At 39.5% G+C, this 14,261-nt stretch overlaps 2 pseudogenes across 1 annotated transcript in view; one reads left to right on the plus strand and one right to left on the minus strand.

Annotated features, from left to right (window-relative positions):
- Nucleotides 1-283: 283 nt before the first annotated feature.
- LOC105516554 lies at nucleotides 284-3,387 on the minus strand (annotated as a pseudogene).
- Nucleotides 3,388-10,475: 7,088 nt separating this feature from the next.
- Nucleotides 10,476-14,261, plus strand: part of LOC105516555 — a 31,039-nt pseudogene continuing 27,253 nt past the window's right edge. The window contains exons 1-3 of the transcript XR_001002505.1: nucleotides 10,476-10,480; nucleotides 12,146-12,305; nucleotides 13,501-13,652. The product of XR_001002505.1 is annotated as a transmembrane 9 superfamily member 2-like (transcript). The remainder of the gene's footprint in view (nucleotides 10,481-12,145; nucleotides 12,306-13,500; nucleotides 13,653-14,261) is intronic.

A 14,261-nucleotide genomic window follows, 5' to 3' on the forward strand; every position in this document is an offset into this window, starting at 1 on the left:
ATGCTAATAGTATTTAAACCCCCCTTTTTAAAAAGGGGATTTTTTTTGGCTTAAAATATTTCACTCTAAATGAATTATGTCAGCTGTCAGTGAAAGAATGTCACTAATACAGTGTGGACAACTTTTGCAATGTAAATCCATGCCCCTTGTTTTACATGGTGAACTTCAACCTAGCAATTATTACAACAAATGTTATAGTCTAAAGCTCAAACACATTTTAGCAATTTTGAAATTGAACTGCATACAAACTAAATAAAATTTACATCATAACAAACATTTCCGCCTAAGACTGTGGGGACACTTGGGCCTTCCTCATTGATCTCAGGGCCTTTTCACGCAGGTGCTTTTCTTTTTTCTTTTTATTTTTCCGAGATGGACTGTCGCCCAGGCTGGAGGCCAGTGGCGCGATCTCAGCTTACTGCAACCTCCACCTCCCGGGTTCACACCATTCTCCTGCCTCAGCCTCCTGAGTAGCTGGGACTACAGGCGCCCGCCGCCACGCTTGGCTAATTTTATTTGTATTTTTAGTAGAAACGGGGTTTCACCATGTTAGCCAGGATGGTGTCGATCTCCTGACCTTGTGATCCGCCCCCCTCGGCCTCCCAAAGTGCTGGGATTACAGGCATGAGCCACCGTGCCTGGCCAACGCAGGTGCTTTAGCCAGGATGGTGTAGATCTCCTGACCTTGTGATCCGCCCCCCTCGGCCTCCCAAAGTGCTGGGATTACAGGCATGAGCCACCGTGCCTGGCCAACGCAGGTGCTTTTCTAAGTCATCAAGGTTATCCTCAGCTTCACTTTCAGTCTCCTTCGGCTCTGGCACTGCCACTGGTTCTTCCTGTGCTAATGTGGTTGTGGCAGCTGCAATGACTGCAGGGGTCACAGCAGCTGCAGCAGTTGCAGCCACAGCCTTTTCCTTCTTGTGTTTTTTTGTGCTTCTTGTGCTTCTTATCCTTTTTGTGTTTCTTGTCCTTCTTTTTCTTTTTCTTCCCACCTCCTTCTTGACCGGAATTTCTTGGTGGTGATGCTCTTGGTGTTGGGCTTTTGGCCTTTTTGACCGGTACAGCTGGTGTCCAGTTTATAGATGGTGACTGAGACCAGACGGGGGATGGAGGTGCTGGGGGCTTTTAAGCTGCTGGCTCAGGAGACCCGGAGACAGATCAGGAGGATGAGACCCTCCTTATAGACTGTGGGCTTGGTGAAGCAGCCTTTTTTATCTTTTTAGGTTCCGGAGTCCTGGAGACTCTCCTAAAGGGCCTAGTATTTGGAGACAGGGACTGCCTTCTTTGGGGTGATGACGACCCTCCTCTTCGAATGGGTGGAAGACCTGAGGAGGTCTGAGGAGCTCGAGGCTGTGGTGAGGGCGAATGCCATTTGTTGGATTGTGGTGATCGGGCCTGGTGGGTAGAGCGGCTTGGGGAAGACCCTTTCCTGTGCTTGGATGATAATGAAGGTGAACATCTCTTGGTGACTGAGGAGCTTCTTTGTTTGGGAGGTGGAGAATGGGAGACCCAATGCTTTGGTGATGGAGATGGTGATGCTCTTTGTTCAGGAAGGGGAGGAGGAGAAGCTGTTCTTCTCTTTGGAGTTGGAGAAGGAGAGTATCTCCTCTCTGTTGGAGGAGAGTATCTTCTAGGAGGTGAGTGCCGATGTGGGGGAGGAGAAGGAGTTCTTTTTCGTGGTGGTGGTGTTGGAGAACTGCGCTGTCGAGGAAGAGGGGCGGGAGAAGGAGACCGTCGCCTTCTGGTGGGTGGTGGGGATGGAGTTCTTCTCCATCTACCACGAGGGGAAGTCTCTTTTTGGCGCTTTCGTGGTGATGGAGAGGCACTCCGGGAAGGGGAATGTCTCCGCCGCCTGCCAACCTCACCATTCTTCACGTGGGATCTCTTGGGTCTTTCATCTTCTTTGGAGGAGGAGGAGCCAGAGTCAGATGAAGACTGCTGGTTTTGTCGTCTATATGGGCATCTCTGTTGCACAGAATCTGCTGCAGCCATTTTACCACCTTTATCTTCTTCCGATTCAGATAACCCTACCTTTCTAGGCTTCGGCGCTGGTGAAGTGGATTCCCTTTTCTCAGTACCTTTATGTTTTGTCACTACCTGAAGTTCTCCCTGGAGATACGGAAACACGACTTTTTCTTGTACGGTTTGACTGCTGGGGTGTTGGGGAATGCCGAGTTTTGGGTGGTGGAGTTGCAAGAGGAGATGGCCTGTGCCTTCGCCTTGGAGGACTTGCTGAAGGAGATAACCTACGGCTGGATGTCCTCTTGGGAGGCTTCTTTGGTGGTGACCGGGAACGAGATGAAGAGGATGATGAGCTACTCCCAGACAAGGATGCTGACGAACGACTTCTTCATCTTACTGGAGATCTACTCCTTCTATGCCTTGGTGGAGGAGGCATTCTTCTTGGTGGAGTTCTTCTTCGAGGAGATGGCTGCCTTCTTGGGCTTGGCCGCCTTCTAGGTGAATACGATCTTGATCAGGATCTATGGCGCCGTCTAGGTGGAGTATGAGAAGGAGAGTGGGACCACATCTGGGATCTTGATTTGGAGCGTGTCCGAGATCGTGGTCAGGTCTTTTCCTTCTGCGTTTCTTTTTTGGATTTTTTTTTTTTTTTCCGGAGAAGGTTCTTTAGGCTCTCGTACAGGTTCAGGTTTGGGAACTTTCAGAATGTCACTAGCAGAAGTGGCCTGTTATACTGAAGGTTCTTTTACCTTCACTGAAGGTTCTGGGAGCTCTGGAGTTTTTTCCTTCTTTTCTGGAGCAAAAGGACTCTGGCTCTTGGTTCTGTGACTGGGAGAGCGATAATGACTGCGCTTTGTCTCTTCTAACAGGGGAAGATTGTCTTCTAGGGGAAGGAGATTTACATCTTCTTGGGCTACCAGACCTCTCCCTTTTTTCTCTGCTGCTTTCTTTTTCTTCACTATGCCTTTTATCTTTGTCTTTGTCTTGCTTTTTCATAGATGCCAATTTTTCTTGTTCAATCTGTCTTTCTTTTATTTCTTCTTTCTTCAGTTCTAGGAAAGCAGAAGGAATTCCCATGATGTTTCCTTGTGCACTTAGCAGCAGGGGCCACGGTTCTCCCACAAATTCTCGAGCATTTTTTCCATTCAAAAATCCAGTCAGGTTGATTTGCATCATTTTGGAGTCTGGGTTCTTCACTTATAACTGGTTGAATATAAATTCAATCACAACATCATCTTCATCCCAAGGATTTCCATTACTCTTTTTTGTTATCCAAGGCTTTATAACTTCCAAATTTACTTTGCTCGTGTCCCCCTTTTTTTCTAGGCATTCTGCAAATTTCAGCTGCTTCAGTAGTTTCTTCTGTTTGTTGCAGAACTGATTATCCTGTTCTCCACTTGATCGGCAGAAGAATCTCATGTGCATCTTGCCCTCTCGCTCAGAGATCGCTCCCTATGCCAGGGTGCACCGCCTATTTTATAATTTTAATTTGCATTTCCCTGATGACTAATGATATTGAGCATCTTTTCATATGCTTATTGACCATTTGCATATCTTCTTTGGAAGTATGTCTATTAAAATGCCCATTTTAGCATTGAATTATTTTTCTTTTTATTGTTGAGTTTTAAGAGTTTTAAAAATATATTCTGGATTCTAAATCCTTATCAGTTATGTGACTTGCAAATGTTTTTTTCCATCCCATGGACTGTCTTCTCAGTTTCTTTCTTTCTTTCTTTTTTAATTTTTTTTGAGACTGAGTCTCGCAATCTTGCCCAGGCTGGACTGCAGTGGCGCCATCTCCGCCAACTGCAAGCTCCACCTCTTGAGTTCACGCCATTCTCCTGCCTCAGCCTCCCGAGTAGCTGGGACTACAGGCGCCTGCCACCACGCCCGGCTAATTTTTTTTTTTCTTTTGTATTTTTAGTAGAGACAGGGTTTCACCATGTTGGCCCGGATAGTCTCGATCTCCCGACCTTGTGATCCACCCTCGTTGGCCTCCCAAAATGCTGGGATTACAGGCGTGAGCCACCGTGCCCAGCCTCAGTTTCTTGATTGAGTTTTTTGAAGCACAAAATTTAAGTTTTGATAAAGTCCATCTTTGGTTGCTTGTGGTTTTCGTGTCACATTTAAGAAACCATTACCTAATCTAAGGTCACTCACATTTATTTCTATGTTTTACAGTTTTATATTTTTATGTCTTAAATTTAAGTCTTTGATCCATTTCAAGTTAACTTTTGTATATGGCACAAGATAGGAGTCTAATTTCATTCTTTGCATATGGATATCCAGTTTGTCTTGCCACCATTCGTTAAAAAGACTATTCTTCCCCTATTTAATTGTCTGGAGTTCCTTGGTGAAAATCAAATGATCATAAATCTATGGGTTTCTTTCTGGACTCTCAATCCTATTTTATTGGTCTATCCTTATATGTTAATCCTTATGCCAGTACCACAACGTCTTGATTACTGTGGCTTTGTATTACATTTTCAAATTAGGAAGTGTGAGTTCTCCAACATTCTTCTTTTTCAAGATTGTTTTGACTAGATGTTTGCATTTTCATATATATTTTAGGAAGAACTTTTCAATTTCTTCAGAAAGTCAACTGTAAGCTGGGTGCAGTGGTACATGCCTATAGTCCCAACTACATAGAAGGCTGAGGCAGGAGAATCCCTTGAGCCTAGGAAGTTCAAGGCAAGCCTGGGCAAAACAGCAAGACCCCATCTCAAAAAATAAAATCCAAACAGAATAAAACAAAAAAGCCAGCTGTGATTTTGATAGGTATTGCATGGAATCTGTGGATTAATTTGGGGAATATTGCCATCTTAGCAATATTAAGTCTTCTAGTTCATGCACACAGGATATCTTTCCATTTGTTTGGCCTTGTTTAATTTATTTCAATGACATTATACTTTGTATGATTTCAGTTCTTTTCAATTTATTGGGACTTTTTTGTGGCCCAACATGTGGTCTACCCTGGAGAATGTTCCATATATACTTGAGCAGAATGTATATTCTGCTCTTGTTTGATGGAGTGTTCTGTAGATGTCTGTTAGATCTAGTAGGTTCGTAGTGCTGTTCAAGTCTTTCATTCTCTTGTTGATCTTCTGTCTAGTTGTTGTATCCATTATTGAAAGTGGGGTACTGAAGTTGCCAACTATTATTGTTGAGTTGTCTATTTCTTCCTTCAATTCTGTCAGGTTTTGCTTCATATAATTTGGGGGCTCTGTGGTTAGGTACATATATGTTTATAATTGCTATATATATATTTTTTTCTGAGACGGAGTCTTGCTCAGTCGCCCAGGCTGGAGTGCAGTGGCGTGATCTTGGCTCACTGCAAGCTCCGCCTCCCAGGTTCACACCATTCTCCTGCCTCAGCCTCCCAAGTAGCTGGGACTACAGGCACCTGCCACCACACCTGGCTAATTTTTTTTTGTATTTTCAGTAGAGACAGGGTTTCACCATGTTAGCCAGGATGGTCTTGATCTCCTGACCTTGTGATCCACCTGCCTTGGCCTCCCAAAGTGCTGGGATTACAGGCGTGAGCCACCGCACCCGGCTGCTATTTATTCTTGATGTATTGACTTTTACATTGTCACAGAATGTCCTTTATCTCTCATAACACTTTTTGTCTTTAAGTCTATTTTAACTGATAGAAGTGTAGTTACTCCAGCTCTCTTTTGGTTACTGTTTGCTACACACACACACACACACACACACACACACATTTTATACTTTTACTTTCAAGTTAATTTGTGCCTTTGAATCAAAATTATACCTCTTGTAGACATCATATATTTGGATAATTTTTTTGAACACTTTTTCCAATCTCTTTTTAATTTTCATCAATTTACATTTAATGTAGTTATTTCATCAATTTACATTTAATGTAGTTATTGATAAAGTAGAATTTACATCTGTCATTTTGTTATTTTTTCTATATATTTTATGTCTTTTCTGTTCCTTTATTCCTTCATTACTGCCTTTTTTTTGTGTGTTAAGTGGGTATTTTCTAGTGTACCATTTTTATTCCCTTGTCATTTATTGTTTTTCTTTTTAGTTATTTTCTTAGTGGTTGTTTTATGGATTGCTAATATCTTAATTTATAACAATGTAGCTCATATTAATACCAACTTGATTTCAATATTAAAAGCTTTGCTCCTCTACAGCTCCTTTCCCTCCCCCTCCTTTGTGCTGTTATTGTCATACAAATGATACCTTTATACTTCACATGTCCATCAATATGGATGTATAATTATTGCATTATGCAGTTGTCTTTTAAATTAGATATACAACAAAGGAGTTTCAAACAAATAATATTTGCTAATCATGGAACTTTGGGCAAGTTCTTTAACTTCTCTAAACTTAGATGTCCTCATCTGCAGTATGGATATAATGATATTATTTACCTTGTATAGTTGCTTCAAGGATTAAGTGGGATAATGTATGTAAAGCATTTAGAACAGTGCCTAACACAGAATAAGTACTCCATAAATGGTAGCTGTGGTTATTAGTTACTATTTTATTTTACCATAGTGCTTTGCTCATGATGTTCCATCTATTTGTAATTTCGTTGTTTTTTTGTTTGTTTTGTTTTCTTTTTGACAGAGTCTCACTCTGTTGCCCAGGCTGGAGTGCATTGGCGTGATCTCAGTTCACTGCAACCTCCGGCTCCTCGGTTCAAGCGATTCTCATGCCTCAGTATTCTGAGTAGCTGGGATTACAGGCGTTCGCCACCATGCCCTGCTAATTTTTGTATTTTTAGTAGAGATGAGGTTTCACCATGTTGGCCAGGCTGGTCTCAAACTCCTGACCTCAAGTGATCCACCCACCTTGGCCTCCCAAAGTGCTGGGATTGAAGGCGTGAGCCACGGTGCCTGGCCTATTTGTAATTTCTTCTTTCCGATTTCCCTATGACAATTTTTTTTTCATTCTCAAATACCACCACTTCCATGCTCTTAACTTGTACAGTATCTATTGTCACTATTACAACACTTATCACAGTCTTCCTTAGATTGTAGTTATTTGTAATATGTCTTATCTCTCATTCTATATTTTAAAACTCATGAGGGTGAATACTATGTCTTCTTCATCTCAGTATTTTTCACAGTGTGTAACTCAGTGCCTTATAATGGAGTAAGTGCTCAGTAAATGTTTACTGTATCACTGAATAACGTGAATAATTTAAAAATGCAAAACAGATTGAATTTCCTAGTTCTGTTAGTAGATCTGAATGCCATTTTAAAGCAATAAACCAAGCATGATACACTTCCCTTAAGTGGTTTATGGACTTTCTCAGGTGAATAGGAGAGAGAGTCAGAAGATACTGGGATTCTTATTTCTCAAAATGTGGTAGACTGAAAGAGAATTTCAGTGCCTCACAGCATACAAATGGATCTGGATTTATTAGGTTGGCGCAAAAGTAATTGTGGTTTTTGCAATTCCTTTCAACTACAAAATCGCAATTACTTTTGCACCAACTTATAGATGGAGAAGCGATTAATGAACATATATATTCCCTAAAAGAATGTGGAGACAGTAAAGTTTATTAAACAATGTACTTTTCCTCCATGTAACCCCCAAAGTGGTAGGTAGGGAAGGGAAGAGGCAGCAGAGTTTGATGAGTATACACTGAAACTTTAAAATAGAAAGAAGAAAGTTTGAATTTCAGCACTCAATATTAGGTGAGTGACTTTGGGAATGTCCTATAACATTTCTGATTGTCCATTTCCTTGCCTGTAATGCCTATGTCACAGAGGCGTTTAGAGAAGTAAATGAACTAATGGATTGTGAAACTGTTTTGTGAGTTACAAAGCATTTTTGGTCACTCTTTTTTTCTGGGTTCTTAGTGCTCTGTGTTCATCATTCTGCTATAGCACTTCCCATGTTGTATTGTAATTTATTTGTTTATATCTGTCTCCCACTAGATTGAGTTTTTTTCAGAGCTAAGATTTTTGTTTTATTTATCTTTGGATACCAGGACCTAACACACTGGTACTCAATAAATGTTTGATGAATGTGTGAATAAATGTTTCAGGTCGGAGATGAACTCAGGTGACCTATTAAGTTTCCTTCTAGTTTTGCTGTTTAAGATTCCATGAAAAGGTCTAGAAATAATTAGAGATTGACATAGGAAGAACTATTTAGAATGTGAAAACATGAACTTGGAGGACAGTTACAGATTTGTTAAACACATATTAACATTCTAGAGTGTACTTTCAAAAGGGAAATTGTTGAGACGGGTTAATTGAGTTTATATATAAAAAGGGAGGTTATGATTTGTCAAGTGAGAAGTAATTTTTCTGGCCAAGGAATGATAACAGCTGAAATGAATCTCTCGAAAGCTAGGAAATTTGGCAGAGGAATATTGTGGCTAAACAAATTCATTAGAGCAGAAAGGTATTAAAAACATTTTGAGAAGTGGAGTTAAATCATGGAAAACCAGGCTTCCTTATTAAGATGCCAGAAACTGATGGCACATAAGGTGGAGGTTTGTTTTTGTTTGAAAGAGCTTGAAGCTACATCTCCAACAGGAGCAAAGTATGAGCCTTTGGAGAACAGAATAGCTATACCTACTGAAAAAGTTGTTAGTAGACAGAAGAAATTGTAAACACAAGGGGGAAAAGTGAAGTAGAAATAGTAAAATGAAAGAACAGATGACTGAAGTTGATTGAGTAAAGGCCAAATCACTTGTAATGAGAGATGAAAAAGCATCCAAAGCAATGATCCTAAATAAGAAATTGAGAAGAGATGACAAATATGATGGCATAATTAAAATGATAGACTTGGAATGGACCTTGGGAGAACGTACAACTAAAGAGCTAACCAGAGATTCCCTGAACAGTAGACCTCAAAGCCTAAACTGGTAATATCATCGAGTGGCTATTAACACATTCCCTCTCTCTGGTCTCTGACAAAATGTCCAGGAGGGGAGAAGACAGATGTAATTGGTGAAGTGGGTTCAGGGATAATTTTCTAATCATAGAGGCTTATTATTATTATTATTATTTTTGAGACAGAGTCTCTCTCTGTTGCCCAAGCTGGAGTGCAGTGGCAAGATCTCTGCTCACTCCAAACTCCGTCTCCTGGGTTCAAGTGATTCTCTAGCCTCAGCCTCCTGAGTAGCTGGGATTACAGGTACGCGCCACCACTCCTGGCTAATTTTTGTATTTTTAGTAGAGATTGGGTTTGCCATCTTGGCCAGTCTGGTCTTGAACTCCTGACCTCATATGATCTGCCCACTTTGGCTTCCCAAAATGCCAGTATTATAGGCATGAGCTACTGCACCCAGGAAGAAATATTTAGAATGTAAAAACATGAAGTTGGAGGACAGTTACAGATTTGTTGCACACATATTAACATTCTAGAGTTATCATCATAGAGGCCTCATCATAGAGGCTTTATTATAGCATAGTGGAATGAGAAAAAGCTTGCACTTAACAAATCAGACACACCTGACTTAGAATCCCAGCTCTGCCTCTTTTAGTGGTTTGACCTTGAGCAAAGTACTTAATATCCCTAAAAGACATTAATAAGGAACTCTGTCCCCTTCCATAACTCCTGTTTTTTGGATGTCTGGCTTGTTCATCTAATTTTCCTATATTTTTTTGCCTGTTTTCAATTTTTTAAAATACTGCTTTCTAAGACATTTTATCATCTCTATCTTCCAACCCTTTTATTGAGGTTTTAATTCCTCTTGTCATATTTTTAATTCCCAAGAGCTCTTTTGTTTTCTCAATAGTCTTTAAAATTTCTTTTTCTTGCTTTATGGTCGCAATATCTCCTCTAATCTCTCCAAGGATGTCAATGATAGGTTTTCTTTTTAAAAGTTTCCTTCTGAGCTTCAGGGATCTTCCCCAAGAGAACAGACCTCCGTATTCTGCTGGTGTTGGGGAGGGAATTTATTTGGCCCTGCAGAATAGGGCAAGGAATCTGCAAGTCAGCTACCTAGGCTGACTTTCAAGCAGTCCTCCTGGTTATTACCTCTCTTTCATGCCTACTTACAGGGATACCTGGTACTACAAGTTCCTGAGCCCTTTTGGAATTCTGTGGTATAAATGGATTTGTGTTTCAGCTTTCCCTACTGATGACTTGGGATGCAGGTTTCTCAGTTCTGGTAATTCAGTTACTATTTGTTCAGCTGCTATCTAGTTTCCAAAATTTGTTGCTTATATCTTTTCTCCTCTATTCTCCTATCTTGTGTGTTTATGCCCTTTTAGAATTCCTTTACTGTAATTTTATCATGGTTTTGAGGAAGGAGCAGAGCAAAATGTGTGAGTTAAATCTGCCATCTTTAACCAAAAGTCTCTTAATTCTTTTTTTGTTTTTTTTTTAAATTATTTTATTTTACATTCAGGGGTACACGTGCACATTTGTTTCATGGGTATTCTTAACTCTTCATGTCTTTTATATCCATCTCTTTTCATTTTAACTATCACCACATTATACAGCTTCTTACTACTTCCTATCTGGGCTCCTTTCTTCTATCATCTTGTCCCTTAGGTCTGTTTTCCACAATGTTGTGGGTTCATCTTCCCAAACAACTGCACTGTGTATCAGAGTTTTGATTGTAAAAACTCTTCTGTTGCTTCCTAATGCCAAAAGGAGAAAATCAAACTCTTCCACAGTCTAGCCTCTGTCTACTGTTTCAACCTTATTTTTTAGGCTTTCTGAAACACTCATATCCATATCCATACCCATCCCCACTTGTAGCTTTGGTGAAACTTGTCTGGTATACCAAATAAGTAGGGACACAGCAGCTAGGCTTGCCTGGTGATGTATCCAGTAGACTTAGAAGTTGGCCTGTTGATTTTGAGCACTCAGTTTAAAACTCCTTAAGTGAATACCTGTCTAACTTGAAGGCATCTTATGGCCCCTTTCAGTCTAGGATTTGAAAATCTGTTTTCCATGTATGCTATTTCTTGATTGTGTTCACTGTATAGCATATTGAGTTTTTTTCCATGGTCTATTGCTTCACACCTTATTTACCTTCTACTAGAGTTTGAAGGTACAGGAATGAGTAGGCTGTGGAAATTATATCCTATAAGAAACTTCCATCTTCTTTCTTATATGGTATCAAGTTTAAGTCATAGCTCAATGACTGGGTTTACACATTGTGATTTAATATTCTTCTAGGATTTAACATTGTGATTTATGATATCCTTCTTACCAAAAGAATGTCTGGATATTCATAGGTGTGGTGGCTCTTGCCCACCACTCCAGTGGTTTGGGAGATTGAGATGGGAGGATCACTTGAGCCCAGGAATTTGAGAACAAGGTACAATTTGGGCAAGGTAGTGAGACTTCCTCTCTACAAAAAATGTTAGCCAGTCCTGGCGGCACACACTCGTAGTCCTAGCTGCTCAGGAGACTTTGGTGGGATGGTTGCTTGAGTCCAGGAGGTTGAAGCTAAATGTAAGCTATGATTGCACTGCTGCACTCCAACCTGGGTGACAGAGCAAGATATCGTCTCAAAAAAAGTTATGTTTATAACATTTTCCTGAAAGTTTGTTTTCTTTTGTTGTACACTATACATTTTTAAATTAAAAATTTAAAAATTTAATGGACATATAATATTTGTACATATTCTTGGGGCACATAGTGATGTTTCAATGCATATAATATATAGTGATCAAATCAGGATAATTAGCATACCCATCATCTCAAAATTTATTATTTCTTTGTGTTGGGAACATTTAATATCCTCCTTCTAGCTAGCTACTTGAGACTATATAACATATTATTGTTATTATTATTATTTTTTTTTTGAGATGGAGTCTCGCTCTGTCGCCCAGGCTGGAGTGCAGTGGCGCGATCTCGGCTCACTGCAAGCTCCGCCTCCCGGGTTCATGCCATTCTCCTGCCTCAGCCTCCCGAGTAGCTGGGACTACAGGCGCCCGCCACCTCGCCCGGCTAGTTTTTTGTATTTTTTAGTAGAGACGGGGTTTCACCGTGTTAGCCAGGATGGTCTCGATCTCCTGACCTCGTGATCCTCCCATCTCGGCCTCCCAAACTGCTGGGATTACAGACTTGAGCCACCGCGCCCGGCCCACATTATTATTAATTCCTGTCATCCTACAGTGTTATAGAATGCTAGAACTTATTTTTCTTATCTAGCTGTAATTTTGTGGCCTTTAACAAATCTCTCCCTACCCCTTGTTTTCTAATGACTTTTTTCTCCATTCAGAATCGTCTTTGCTGATCTCTTTATTATGACTAAAATTCTCTGGATGGAAGGGTCATCAGCTACCATCTCCTTTGCTACTCTGCTAGATATCCTTACAATTTGGTTTGGAATTTCAGTACCACTAACATTTTTTGGTGCATATCTTGGAAATAAGGAAAAGGTAAACTTTTAAAATACTGCTTTTGGCCACTGGGCGATAGCTGAAATAATACCTCAGTGTATATATTGCACATGAAATACAAAAAGTCCCACTGGAGAAAATTACAGAGAATAATCATTTTGGAATAAAAGATATTTTAAAAAATTAAGTAAAAGACAGTAACACTTTCAAAGATATTAATGCATTTCCTACATTATCAATTGTTATATTTCCTTTTACTTCTGATGAACCAAATTAAAAGGACATATTGTAGAAAGGCCGACATCAGCCAACTCAGAAAACTAATAGGGTTATACAGTGGGAGAAGACAGTCAAGATGTAGTCCAAGAAATGGGGCTATTTAGTTTACAGATTTGAAGTTAGCCTATTCCACATATCAGAAAAAGGTATAGGATACCAAAAAGTCTCAATGAGGCCACACAACCAAAAAAAACTATTCAAGGATATAGCATGAGATTGCAGAAGAAATGTTGGAAAAGTCAAAATGGGAGGTGGAGTTCCACAGAGAGCAGCAAAAAGAAAATTTTCTGAAAACTATTGACACATTCTCAGACAAATTCTAAGAGAGAACTTTTGGATTTTTAGATTATTTTGCATTAGAATAGTCACTGGTAAATATTTCTAGTCTCTCCCTTGAAAATTATAAAAAAGGATAAATATCCTTATTGATTGTTTAGCTGTGTATCATTTAGTATGGTGCCACTGGCCACATGTGGCTGTTGAGCACCTGAAATGTGGCTGTCTGAATTGAGATGGGCTCTATGTGGAAAATACATACCAGATTTTGAACACTTAGAACAATAACAAAGATAATATAAAATATTTGCTCAATAATTTTATATTAACACAAGTATAAATCATAATATTTGGACATGTTAGACTAGATAAAATACAATGTTGAAATTAATTCCATCTGTTTATTTTTAATTTTTTAAGGGGGCTGATAAAAAATTTAAAACTACACATGTAGCTTGCATTATACTTCCATTGCACAGCACTGGCCTAGCCCCTGCCCACACGACTGCTTTTTGTTGTTTTCTTAAACAATTGTTGTTTTCTTAAAGCTGCCTTTGAGAAAAATGCTCCTGTAAATATTCCATGCCCTCTTCAGATTCAAGATTCTGTTTTGTGATAATATCTGTATAGATGTTTTTCAGTTTCATTTCATTCTGATTCTCCCTTCATTTTTTCCGAGCAGATTACTTGTCCAGTTCACACAAACCAGATCCCCTGTCAGATTCCTCCATAGAACTTCTTTACAAAACCACTTCTTGGCATCATAATTGGTGGCATTTTACCCTTCAGTTGTATTTTTATTCAACTCTTTTTCATTCTGAACAGTATTTGGTGAGTATTACATCTTCATAATCTTAAAAGTGTTAGTTTTTAGTAAATTAACATTCCTATATTTTAAGGAGGTTAAATTCTGGTATGATAATACTTCATTTACCTCCACTTTATCCAGTAAATAACAATCTGACCTAGAAGAATTTCCTAGAGAACTGAGACTGAATTCATGACTTAAAAAAATTTATTTTTAATTTTTGTGGGTACACAGTAGGTGTGTATATTTATGGGGTACATGAGATGTTTCGATTCAGGCATGCAGTGCATAATAATCACATCTATGGAGAATGAGGTATCTATCCCCTCAAGCATTTATCCTTTGTGTTTCAAACAATACAATTATACTCTTTTAGTTATTTTAAAATGTACAATTAAATTATTATTGACTATAGTCACCCTGTTGAATTCACAACTTTTAACGGGTACTTTTTGATGGAACTATTTATAAAGATTTACTTTTTTGGCTGGGCACGGTGGCTCACACCTGTAATTCCAGCACTTTGGGAGGCCGAAGCAGGTAGATCACTTGAGGTCGGGCGTTCGAGACCAGCCTGGCCAACATGGTGAAACCCCATCTCTACTAAAAATACAAAAATTAGCCGGGCGTGG

Source organism: Colobus angolensis, unplaced genomic scaffold (genome assembly GCF_000951035.1).
Source record: "Colobus angolensis palliatus isolate OR3802 unplaced genomic scaffold, Cang.pa_1.0 Scaffold283, whole genome shotgun sequence".
Lineage (NCBI taxonomy): Eukaryota > Metazoa > Chordata > Mammalia > Primates > Cercopithecidae > Colobus > Colobus angolensis.